Source organism: Panthera uncia, chromosome D1 (genome assembly GCF_023721935.1).
Source record: "Panthera uncia isolate 11264 chromosome D1, Puncia_PCG_1.0, whole genome shotgun sequence".
Lineage (NCBI taxonomy): Eukaryota > Metazoa > Chordata > Mammalia > Carnivora > Felidae > Panthera > Panthera uncia.
Genome location: NC_064808.1, coordinates 55,505,978 through 55,515,959, shown reverse-complemented (window position 1 = coordinate 55,515,959; position 9,982 = coordinate 55,505,978). Strand labels below are relative to the sequence as shown.

General features: G+C 40.3%; 1 non-coding gene across 1 annotated transcript; it reads left to right on the top strand.

Annotated features, from left to right (window-relative positions):
* Nucleotides 1-308: 308 nt before the first annotated feature.
* On the top strand, nucleotides 309-413 carry LOC125917467 (U6 spliceosomal RNA). Its single transcript, XR_007456201.1, has one exon. It is a non-coding gene; the product is annotated as a U6 spliceosomal RNA (small nuclear RNA).
* The last annotated feature ends 9,569 nt before the right edge of the window (nucleotides 414-9,982 follow it).

The window sequence follows — 9,982 nt, the reverse complement described above, 5'->3', positions numbered from 1 at the left end:
CTCGTGGAGTTTTTTTCTAAATGCAGCTGTCTAGGCCCGTCTCCAGAGCTTCTGAGGGTAAACTCCATGAAGGCGGGCCAGGGGCTTGCCCACTACTGTATCCCTACCGCCTAGAACGGTGTCTGGCACGTGCAAAAATATTTGTGGAACGAAAGGATGACTTAATAAGCTTGGGATGGGGCCCACGTGTTTGTCATGTACAAAGTTCCACAGTTGATTCTGATTCATCTAGGGGTGGCATCCCCTCGAGATATGATTGGGTTTCATCTTTCCTGTTGCTGGATGGGAAGCCTAAGGCTCAGCAAGGAGCGCTCACTTTGGCAGCACATATGCTAAAGTTTGAAGGAGACAGAGATTAGCATGGCCCCCGTGCAAGGGTGACACGCCAAGGTTCAGTAAGAAAAAGGAATACTGGGCCTGGCGCTCCAAAGAATGTGGGCTCTTTGGGTCTGCCCCAGCACCCCTCCAGGACGCCCAGGACACGAGGGAAAAGGGAAAGCGGGACCTAATGCTGCCTTTTGTACCTCTTTATCTAGCTCTTCATTGCATCCTTTGTAATATCCTTTCTAATAAACTGGTAAACAGCAGTGTTTCTGAGTTTTGTGAGCTGCTCTACCAAATTAATTGAACCTGAAGAGGAGGTTGCGGGAACCTCCAATTTATAACCAGTTGGTCAGAAGCACAGGTGGCCGTAGTCTCGTGAGACCGAGCCCTTAACTCATGAGATCTGATGGTATCTCCAGGTAGACAGCATCAGAATTGACTTAATGGCAAGCTCAAGCCCCACATCGGGCTCATCACTGATGGTGCAAGGCCTGCTTGGGATTCTGTCTCTCTCTCTCTGCCCCTCCTGCACTCTCTCTCTCTCTCCCTCTCAAAAATAAATAAACTTAAAAAAAAAAAAAAGAATTGACTTAATGGCTTAGTGGTGTTGGAAAATACACATTGGACCTGCCTTCAGCACCCTTCACATATGGCCCCTGCCAACCCCCAGCCTCACCCACCCTCACCCCTGCCCAGCCTATGGTTTAAACCACATGAAATCCAGCACCATTCCCTGATCCTGTCAAGCCACCTACCTTCTCATCTTAGCATGGGCTTCCTGGAATGCCTTTCCCTGCCTTGTTTGCCTAGGAAATGTCTCCTCAAGCTACTCTGGAGCTCGAGGCCTTCTCTGACTGCCGAGGCTGGGGGTCAAGGGGCATCTTCTGGGCCTGTAGAGTCCCCTGTCCTGCCTTCATATCATATGCTGATCACACTGGGGACAAATGCCCATTCTGATGCTGCCTCCACCAGACTGGGACCACCTGAGTGCAGGGCTGAGTCAGTTAGTATCTATGTCCTGATGCCTCGCCCAAAGCAGGGCTCTGAGTCTGAGTCCTCAGCAAGATTTCAGGGATTAAAGAATGAATGCTGAGGGGAAGAACAAATGCTCCAGAGGCAACCAGAGGAGGAATAGGAGAAGCTCCAAAACAGGGTCTCAATGCAAGAATCATTTTTCAAAAGGTGACATTCTTCCTATGCCCGCACATCACCATTAGTGGCAGAACTGGGCTTGCTGTTGCAGCTCCTGACCTCACCTTCACCTCCCCTACGTCCCAGCCCCACTCAGGCCTACGGAGTGTCCGTGAGGTGGCCTGGCATGGCAGGTGAGCTCTTGGAGCTGGCCAGTGCACAGTAGAGGCTGGGAAGCAGAATCTTAGCCTCAGGTGGAGACCTCAGGCTGGTTGGGCTGGCCAGGAAGCTCAGAGAGGTAAGAGAGCAGTGGCCCCAAGGAGAAGAGACTGGAAAATACCAGTAATGGGGAGAGATGGAGGGGTGGGGAGAGATGGACAGCTGGGAGGCCAGAGAGACTCGACTTCTCAGCACCGTTGTTCGGCCTCAGAGAAGCTCCCCTGATGTGACCTTTCGGCAAGTTCCTGCCTCTCTGGGCCTCAGGGTCTTAAACTGAAAATGGGGGCAGGCAGGCTGGACTAGATGGTCATTAATGTCTTCTCTAGCCCAGGCCAAGAAGATCTGGGAGAAGCGTAGCTGCCTTAAAGGTGCCATTTGAAAGGACTGTCTCCAGGCTGGCACACAAACTCTAGGGACTCACATCTAGCCAGGCATTGGGGGAATGTGTCTCTGGGCCTGGAAAGAACTGGAAGCAGCCTCCCCTCGCCTCCTGCTCTGGACTTGGCTCGCAGTTCTGGCAGGCCCAATGCGGCCCTCAGCTCTAATGAGGCTGGCCACCTGGGGAGCCATAGAAACCCAGCCTGGCCTATTTTGTGGTGAAGCCATGGTCACTTCTCTGCCTAACCCTGAAGTGATGCTCCTGAATGTGGCCTGGGGGCTGGCAGCACCCTTCATGGGCCACCTGGGACTCGAAGGAGTACATCTGGTTGGGTGGGGACTGAAGGAAGCTCCAAGCCGCAGGGGCTGAGGGACCAAGTCCTGGGCCATGTGGACAACCCTTGTTGGCCCTGCACGCCCTGAGTCCCGCCCCACCAGGACAGGGCCTGCTGTCCTGGGCCTTTGCCTGCAACTATTCCCTGAGCCATGATTTCTGATTCAATTGGTGAAGACAGGCCTCCTGGGATGAGCCAGTTGGCCCCCCTCTGTTATTTGCTTCTTAAAGTTGGAAAAACTACGTTGTGCACCTGGCAGTACTTGCTGCTGCTGCGTTTTTTTTTCTTTCTTTCCTTTTTTTTTTCTTCAAGAAACAGAAAGTAACCCCTGTGCTTACTGCAACCAAATCCATTTTATTGGCCTTCTGCATCTCCCACTGCAGTAATAATAACCCCTTACATTTGATGAGTCTTTTACGGCTTACAAAGCACTTTCTTATCCATTCTCCCTTTTGGTCCATGCAATGGTTTTGGAAAAGAGGGCTGGTATTATTATCCCTGATTACAGGTGAAGAAACTAAGTCTCTGATAGTAAGATCAGCTGCCCAAGGTCACACAGCAAAATGGAGCAGAAGCAAAGAACCTGGATCCTCTGACCCAAGTCCGTGGTTCTTTCCCCAGCACCACACACCCCTCATGCCACTTGAATGACCAGGGTCATAGACACCTTCTTTTAGAAACAAGGGCAGAAGGTTCAGCTGCCCCCACTCTGCTCTTATTTCTGAACTTTTTCCTTGGTGAAATTAACCATCACCTCTCCTTACCTAACACCTCTAAGACAATAGCTCTCACATCTGTACTTCCCTCTGGGACCTGAGAGCTTTAGATCTTACCCTGACTCTCCAGGTCTCTTTAATGTTCCCACCTGCCTCTCACCCATTTTAGAAAACTCAGCTTTACCTTAGTTTCATGTTTCTTTCATCTTCTAAATCCGGTTGGCATGGGCATTTTACTTAATTATTTTATTTTACTTTATTTTTTTCTTTTTGAGAGAGAGAGACAGCACAAGAGGGGGAGAGAGGCAGAGGGAGAGAGAATCTTAAGCAGGCTCCATACTCAGCACAGAGCCAGACACGGGGCTTGATCCCATGCCCTAGGATCATGACCCAAGCCAAAATCAAGAGGTTGGTCACTCAACCGAGACACCCAGGCACCCCAGTATTGTATTTAATTTTTAATTAAGTCATTTATTCTTTCAGGAAATACTAATTGTATGCTATACATTTACAGTCTATTCTGTATCCCTCTGTCACACAATATTTAGCCTTGTGTGTCCGGCTTCTTTTCCTTAGTGTAATGTTTATACGGTTCATCCATGGTGTAGCATGTGTAAGACTTGTCCCTTTCTATGGCTGAGTAATATTCCTTTGTATGGATGTACCACTTATTTATCTGTTCATCAGTTCATGGACACTTGAGTTGTTTCTACTTTTTGGCTATTATGAAAAATGCTGCTACAAGCATTTGTGTACATGTTTTTGTATGGGCATATGCTTTATTCCTTTGGGGTATATACCAAGGAGTAGAATTCCTGGGTCATATGGTAACTATAAGCTGCAAAACAGCCTTCAAAAATGGTTGCACTATTTTACATTCCCACCAGCAGGGTATGAGGGTTTCAGTTTATCCACATCCTCACTGACATTTGTTATCCTCTCTCTTCTTTATTATAGCCATTCTGGTGGGTATAAAGTGGTTTATCATTGTTATTTTGATTTGCATTTCTCTAATGACTAATGATGCTGAGCACTTTTTTCATGTTTTATTGGCCATTTGTATGTATTCTTTGGAGAAATGTCTGTTCAGATCCTTTGCCTGTTTTTCAGTTGGATTATTGTCTTTTTACCGTTGACTTGTGATAGTTCTTTATGTATTCTGGACACCATTCCCTTATCAGATAAATGATTTGCAAATATTTTCTCCCATTTGGTGGTCTTTTCATTTCCTGAGAATGTCCTTCAAAGTCCACTTTACCTACCGTTTCTTTTGTCACTTATCCTTTGGGTGTTCAAGAAGGCTTGGTCTAACCCTAAATCGCAAAGATTTACCTCTGTCTTCTTTGAAGAGTTTTATAGCATCAGTTATTACATTTAGGTCTACGGTACGTTTTGAGTTCAATGTTTTTATTAAAAAAATTTTTTTTTTGATTGTGGTAAAATATCCATAACATAAAATGTACCATCCTGACCATTGTAGAGTGTACAGTTTGGTAGTTTTAAGTACATGCATGTTGTCGTGCGACTAATCTCCAGAACTTTTCATCTTGTGAAATTAAAACTCTATACTCATTAAAGAATTCCCCTTTCCCCCTATCTTTAGCCCCTGTTGATTTAATTTTTATGTATACTGTTTAAGAAATGGGCTTATCTTTATTCCTTTGCATGTGGATATCCAGTTGTTCCAGCACCGTTTGTTGAAAAGACTATTCTTTTTCCATGAACTGTCTTGGCACTCTTGTCAAACATCAATTGACCACAAATATATAAGGGTTTAGTTCTGGACTATCAATTCTGTTCCACTGATCTATATGTCTATCTTTATGCCAGTATCAGACTGTTATGATTACTGTATCTTTGTAGTAAGGTTTTAAATCAAGAAGTATCAGTCCTCCAACTTTGTTCTTTCTTTTCAAAATCGTTTTGGCAATGTTTGGTCCTTTGCACTTCTATGTGAATTAGGATTAGATTATCAATTTTGGGAAAGAAAAAAAAAAAGCCAGCTTGGATTTTGATAGAGAGTGCATTAAATCTGTAGATTAACATAGGGAGTATTGCCATCTTCACAGTATTAAGTTTTTTGACTCATGAACATGGAATATCTTTTTATTTAGGTCTTCTTTCTTTCAACAATATTTTGTGAGGTTCCAAATATAAGTTTTGCACTTCTTTAGTTAAATTGATTCCTGTTCTTTGTGATACTATTCTAAGTGAAATTTTCTCTTTTTTTAAATGTTTGTTTATTTATTTTTGAGGTGGGAAGAGACAGAGAAAGAGGGAGTCAGAGAATCCCAAGCAGGCTCCACATGGTCAGTGCAGAGCCCGATGTGGGGCTCAAACTCATAAACCAAACTGTGAGATCGTGACCTGAGCTGAAATCAAGGATCAGAAGCTTAACTGACTGAACCACCCACGTGCCCTCTAAATGAAATTTTCTAATTTCATTTTTAGATTGTTGCTAATCTGTAGAATATAATTGGCTTTGTATTGGTTTTGTATATTGATCTTGCTGAACTTTTGTATGTTGGTCTTGCTGATTAGGTCTAATTGTTTTTTAGTGGATTCCTTACGATTTTCTACATAGGAGAGCATGCCATAGAACTAGTTTTACTTCTTCCTTTCCAGCATGGATGTCTTTTATTGCTTTTTCTTGCTTAATTGCCCTAGCTAGAACTTCCAATACAATGTTAAATAGAAGTAGTAAGAGCAAGACATCCTTGTCTTATTCTTGACCATATAGGAAAAGCTTTGTCTTCCACCATTAAGTATGATGTTAGCTGTGGGTTTTCATAGATACCTTTTATCAAGTTCAGGAAGTTTCCTTCTATTTTTTTTCTATTAAAATTTTTTTTTGAGTTTTTAAAATCAAGAAACAGTGTTGGACTTTGTTAAATGTTTTTCCTGACTCTATTGAGATGATCGTGTGGTTTATGTGTTTTATTGATAAGGTATGTAATATTAATTGATTTTCAGATGTTAAACCAATCTTACATTCCTGGCCTAATTTCACTTGGTCAGAATGAATAATCCATTTTATATGTTGCTGGATTCAGTTTGGTAGTATTTTGTTGAAGATTTTTGCATCTGTATTCATCAGTAACATTTGTGGTTTTCTTTTCATGTCTTTGGTTTTTGGTATCAGAGTAACAATGACTTCATAGAATGAGTTGAGAAGTGTTTTCTCCTCTTCTAATTTTTGGAAGAGTTCGTGAAGAATTGGTATTAAATCTTCTTTAAATGTTTGGTAGAGTTCATTCCTTTTTATTGCTGAATTGTATTCTACTACATGAATATTAACTTGTTTATCCATCACCTGTGGATGTTTGGGTTGTTTCCAGTTTTGAAATAAAGCCACTATGGACATTATAAATCTTTCTATGGACATATGTTTTCATTTTCTTGGGAAAATATTTACAAGTGGAATTGCTGGGTCATTTGGTAGGTGCATGTTAACTTTATGGAAAGTTCCAGACTAATTTCAAAGTGGTTGCATCACTACACTTTATACTCCCACCAGCAATGTATTTTGCTTACTGCACTATCCTTACCACATTAGACATGGCATGTCTTTGATTTTAGCCATTCTAGTGTACATGTTGTGATATCTCAATATTTTTATTTACATTTTGCTGATGAATAATGATATTAAACACATACTCACGTGTATGTTGGACATTTGTATATCTTCCTTTGTACAGAGTCTGTTCATGTCTTTTGCTCATTTTTTAATTGGATTTTAATTGGGTCTTCTTACTGATTTGTAGGAGTTGCTTACGTATTCTAGATAGAAATCCTTTGTCAAACGTATAGGCATAGAGAAAATTTACTCTATGGCTCTTCTACTTATTTTCCTAATGGTGTCTTTTGAGAAGCTTTAAACTTTAAGTTTTGATGAATTCTATTTTATTGATTTTTCTTTTATGATTACTGCTTTCTGGATCCTAAGAAATATTTGCCTATCCAAAGATCATGAAAATAATCTTCTAGAAAAAATTTTCATAGCCAATTTTCTTAGCACTGAATGTTGAACAGACTTTTCTTTCCACATTGAATTGATTTTGCTTTTTAGATAAAAAACAATTAACTACTATTTCTAGACTCTAACTATTCTGTCCCATTGGTCTGTCTTTTATATCTTCATGCCAGTACCACAGTGTCTTGATTACTGTAGCATTCTTGTAAGCCCAGAAATCAGGTAATGTAAATTCTTCACCTCTGTCTTATTTCAAGACTGCTTATTCTAGATCTTTTATATTTCCATATAAATTTTAGAACTTGTTGGTTTCTAAAAAAAAAAAAAAAAAAAAAAAGAACTGCTAGAAATTTGGTATTGCTTTGAACCTATTAATCAATTTGGGGAAAATTGACAAGTTAACAATATTGTGTTCTTCCAATCCATGAACATGGTATATTTCTCTGTTAATTTTCAGTTTCTTTAATTCCTCTCTTCAGTATTTTGTAGTTTTTAGTGTTGAGGTCTTGCACATATTTTGTGCAAATATTTTATGTTTTCAATGCTATCATAAATAGCATTAAGTTTTATTTTCCAATTGCTTATTGCTAGTATATGTAAATACAATTGATTCTTATATGTTAACCTGATATCCTGTCACTTTACTAAATTCACTTATTAGCTTAAGTAGTTTTTTTCTTTATTTTTGGTAGATTTCTTAAGTTTTTCTATGTCATGCTCTTTGAAAATAAGGAAAATTTTACTTTTTTTGATTTGTATGTCTTTTAAGTTACTTTTCTTGTTTTATTGCATTGGCTAGAACCTCCAATAATATAATATTGAATGAATTGATGATGGTAGATATCATTGCCTTGATCCCAAACTTAGTGGGAAAGTGTTCAATATTTCACTATAAAGTATCATATTTAGCCATAGAATTTTTATAGATCCTGCTTTACAGATTGAGGGTGTTTTGTTCTATTTCAATGTTTTGGAAAGTTTTTTTTTTTCTTTTTTATCAAGAATAGGTGTTAAGGGGTGCCTTGCTGGTTCAGTTGGAAGAGCATGTGGCTTTTGATCTTGGGTTGTGTGTTCAAGCCCCATGCTGGGTGTAGGTATTACTTAAATATACTTTAAAAAAGAATAAGGTTAAAATACAAATGGTTATCTTCCATGCATACTTAAAAAGAACAAGCATTATGCAATTATCAAGGGTTCTGTTCTGCAAATGTCAATCAGGTCAAATTTGTTAAGGTTTCTAAAGTCTCATATATTATCGTTTTGAGTGCTTCCCCCCGCCCCCCATATGTGGGTCATACTTTCCATTTCTTTGCATATCTCCTTTTTAAATCTTGTTAGGTAATATATTCTAGCCATTCTGAAGTCTGATATTTTCTCCCTAGGGGCTATTGTTGCTTTTGCTTGTTTGGTAACTTGCCTGGACTAAATCTGTGGAGTCTGCAGTGTGCAGTCACTGATGTCTTTCTTGTTTGTTTCTTTAATTCTTGTGTTTATGTTTAAGTCTTGATTGCCTCTGATTCTGCATGGCTAATTAGCTGGCCAATGACTGGTGAGAGGTTCTGTTCAAATACACTGAGCCCATAAGACTTACACCTTCTTCAGTGGCTGTGTGATGAATCTAATATGTGGGTTAGAGAATACATTCAAAATTCAGGCAGTTTATAAGTCTGCCACAGTTTTTACTTTCTGGTGGACACTATCATGTTCCTCTACCTGTCTGTATGCCCTCAAGTTCTACCAGCAATATGTGGATAGCCAGGGCACTCTGGTCAGTCCTGCTCATGTGCTTTGCCATAGATATGTGGGAACTTATCAAGACCAACTATGGCTATCTCATTCCCTGTGTATCCCTATTAAATTTCTGGTCCCTTGCTTGCCTCAACCAGCACCTCAACCTCAAGCTAGCTGAGTTGTTGGCCTTCCCTGTTTGTTTTGTCACTGAGATTGCTATTGTTTCTTTCAGTGCCCCTGGGCATGGGGTTTTTCAAATCAAGTAAGCTCCTTCCCAAAATAAAGACATAGTTTTCCATGGCTTACATCTCTACGTAGAACAATTACTGTGTTAACCTTGAGCTGGGGTGGTAGTGTGGGGGAAAAAGGTTAGTTAGGAGCAGCCACCGGCTAAGACATCACAGGCTGCCACTGTTCTTCCCAAAGGTTCAGTAGTTTTTCATGAATGAATGCTTCTAAATTTATTGTAAGCCTTTGATCACTTTTGTTTTTGACAATTTCATATAGTTTTAATGTTTTGGGTTTTTGATTTTTGTTTTTTTTAAGAGGATTTCTTGAGCTCCTTACTCTGCCATTCCAGAAGTCCTGCCCCATCATTCTATATCCATCTAAATTGTGGATTTATCCACTACTTTTTTCAGTTCTGTTAGTTTTTAATTCATGCATGAATACAGCTGCCCTAAACATCCAGGTGTATGTTTTTGTGCAGACATAAGATATTTGTGTGGACATGTTTTCATTTCATTTGGGTAAACATCAAAGAGCACAGTTACTGGATTATCTGGTAAGACTGTTCAGTTTTGTAAGAAACTTTCTTCAAAAATGGCTGTACTGTTGGGGAGCCTGGGTGGCTCAGATGGTTGAGCGTCCAACTCTTACTTTCTGCTCAAGTCATGATCTCACGGTTTGTGAGTTCAAGCCCCACATCAGGCTCTGTGCTGACAGCATGGAGCCTGTTTGGGATTCTCTCTTACCCTCTCTTTCTGCCCCTCCCCACCCCTCAAATAAAGGAATAACTTTAAAAAAAATAAAACAAACAAAAAGCAGTGCTGTACCATTTTGTATTCCCACCAGCAGTGAATGAGAGTTCCTAATGTTCCACATGTTCACCAGCATTTGGTGTTGTCAGTATTTTGGATTTTGGCCACTCTAATAGACGTATGGTGGTATCTCAT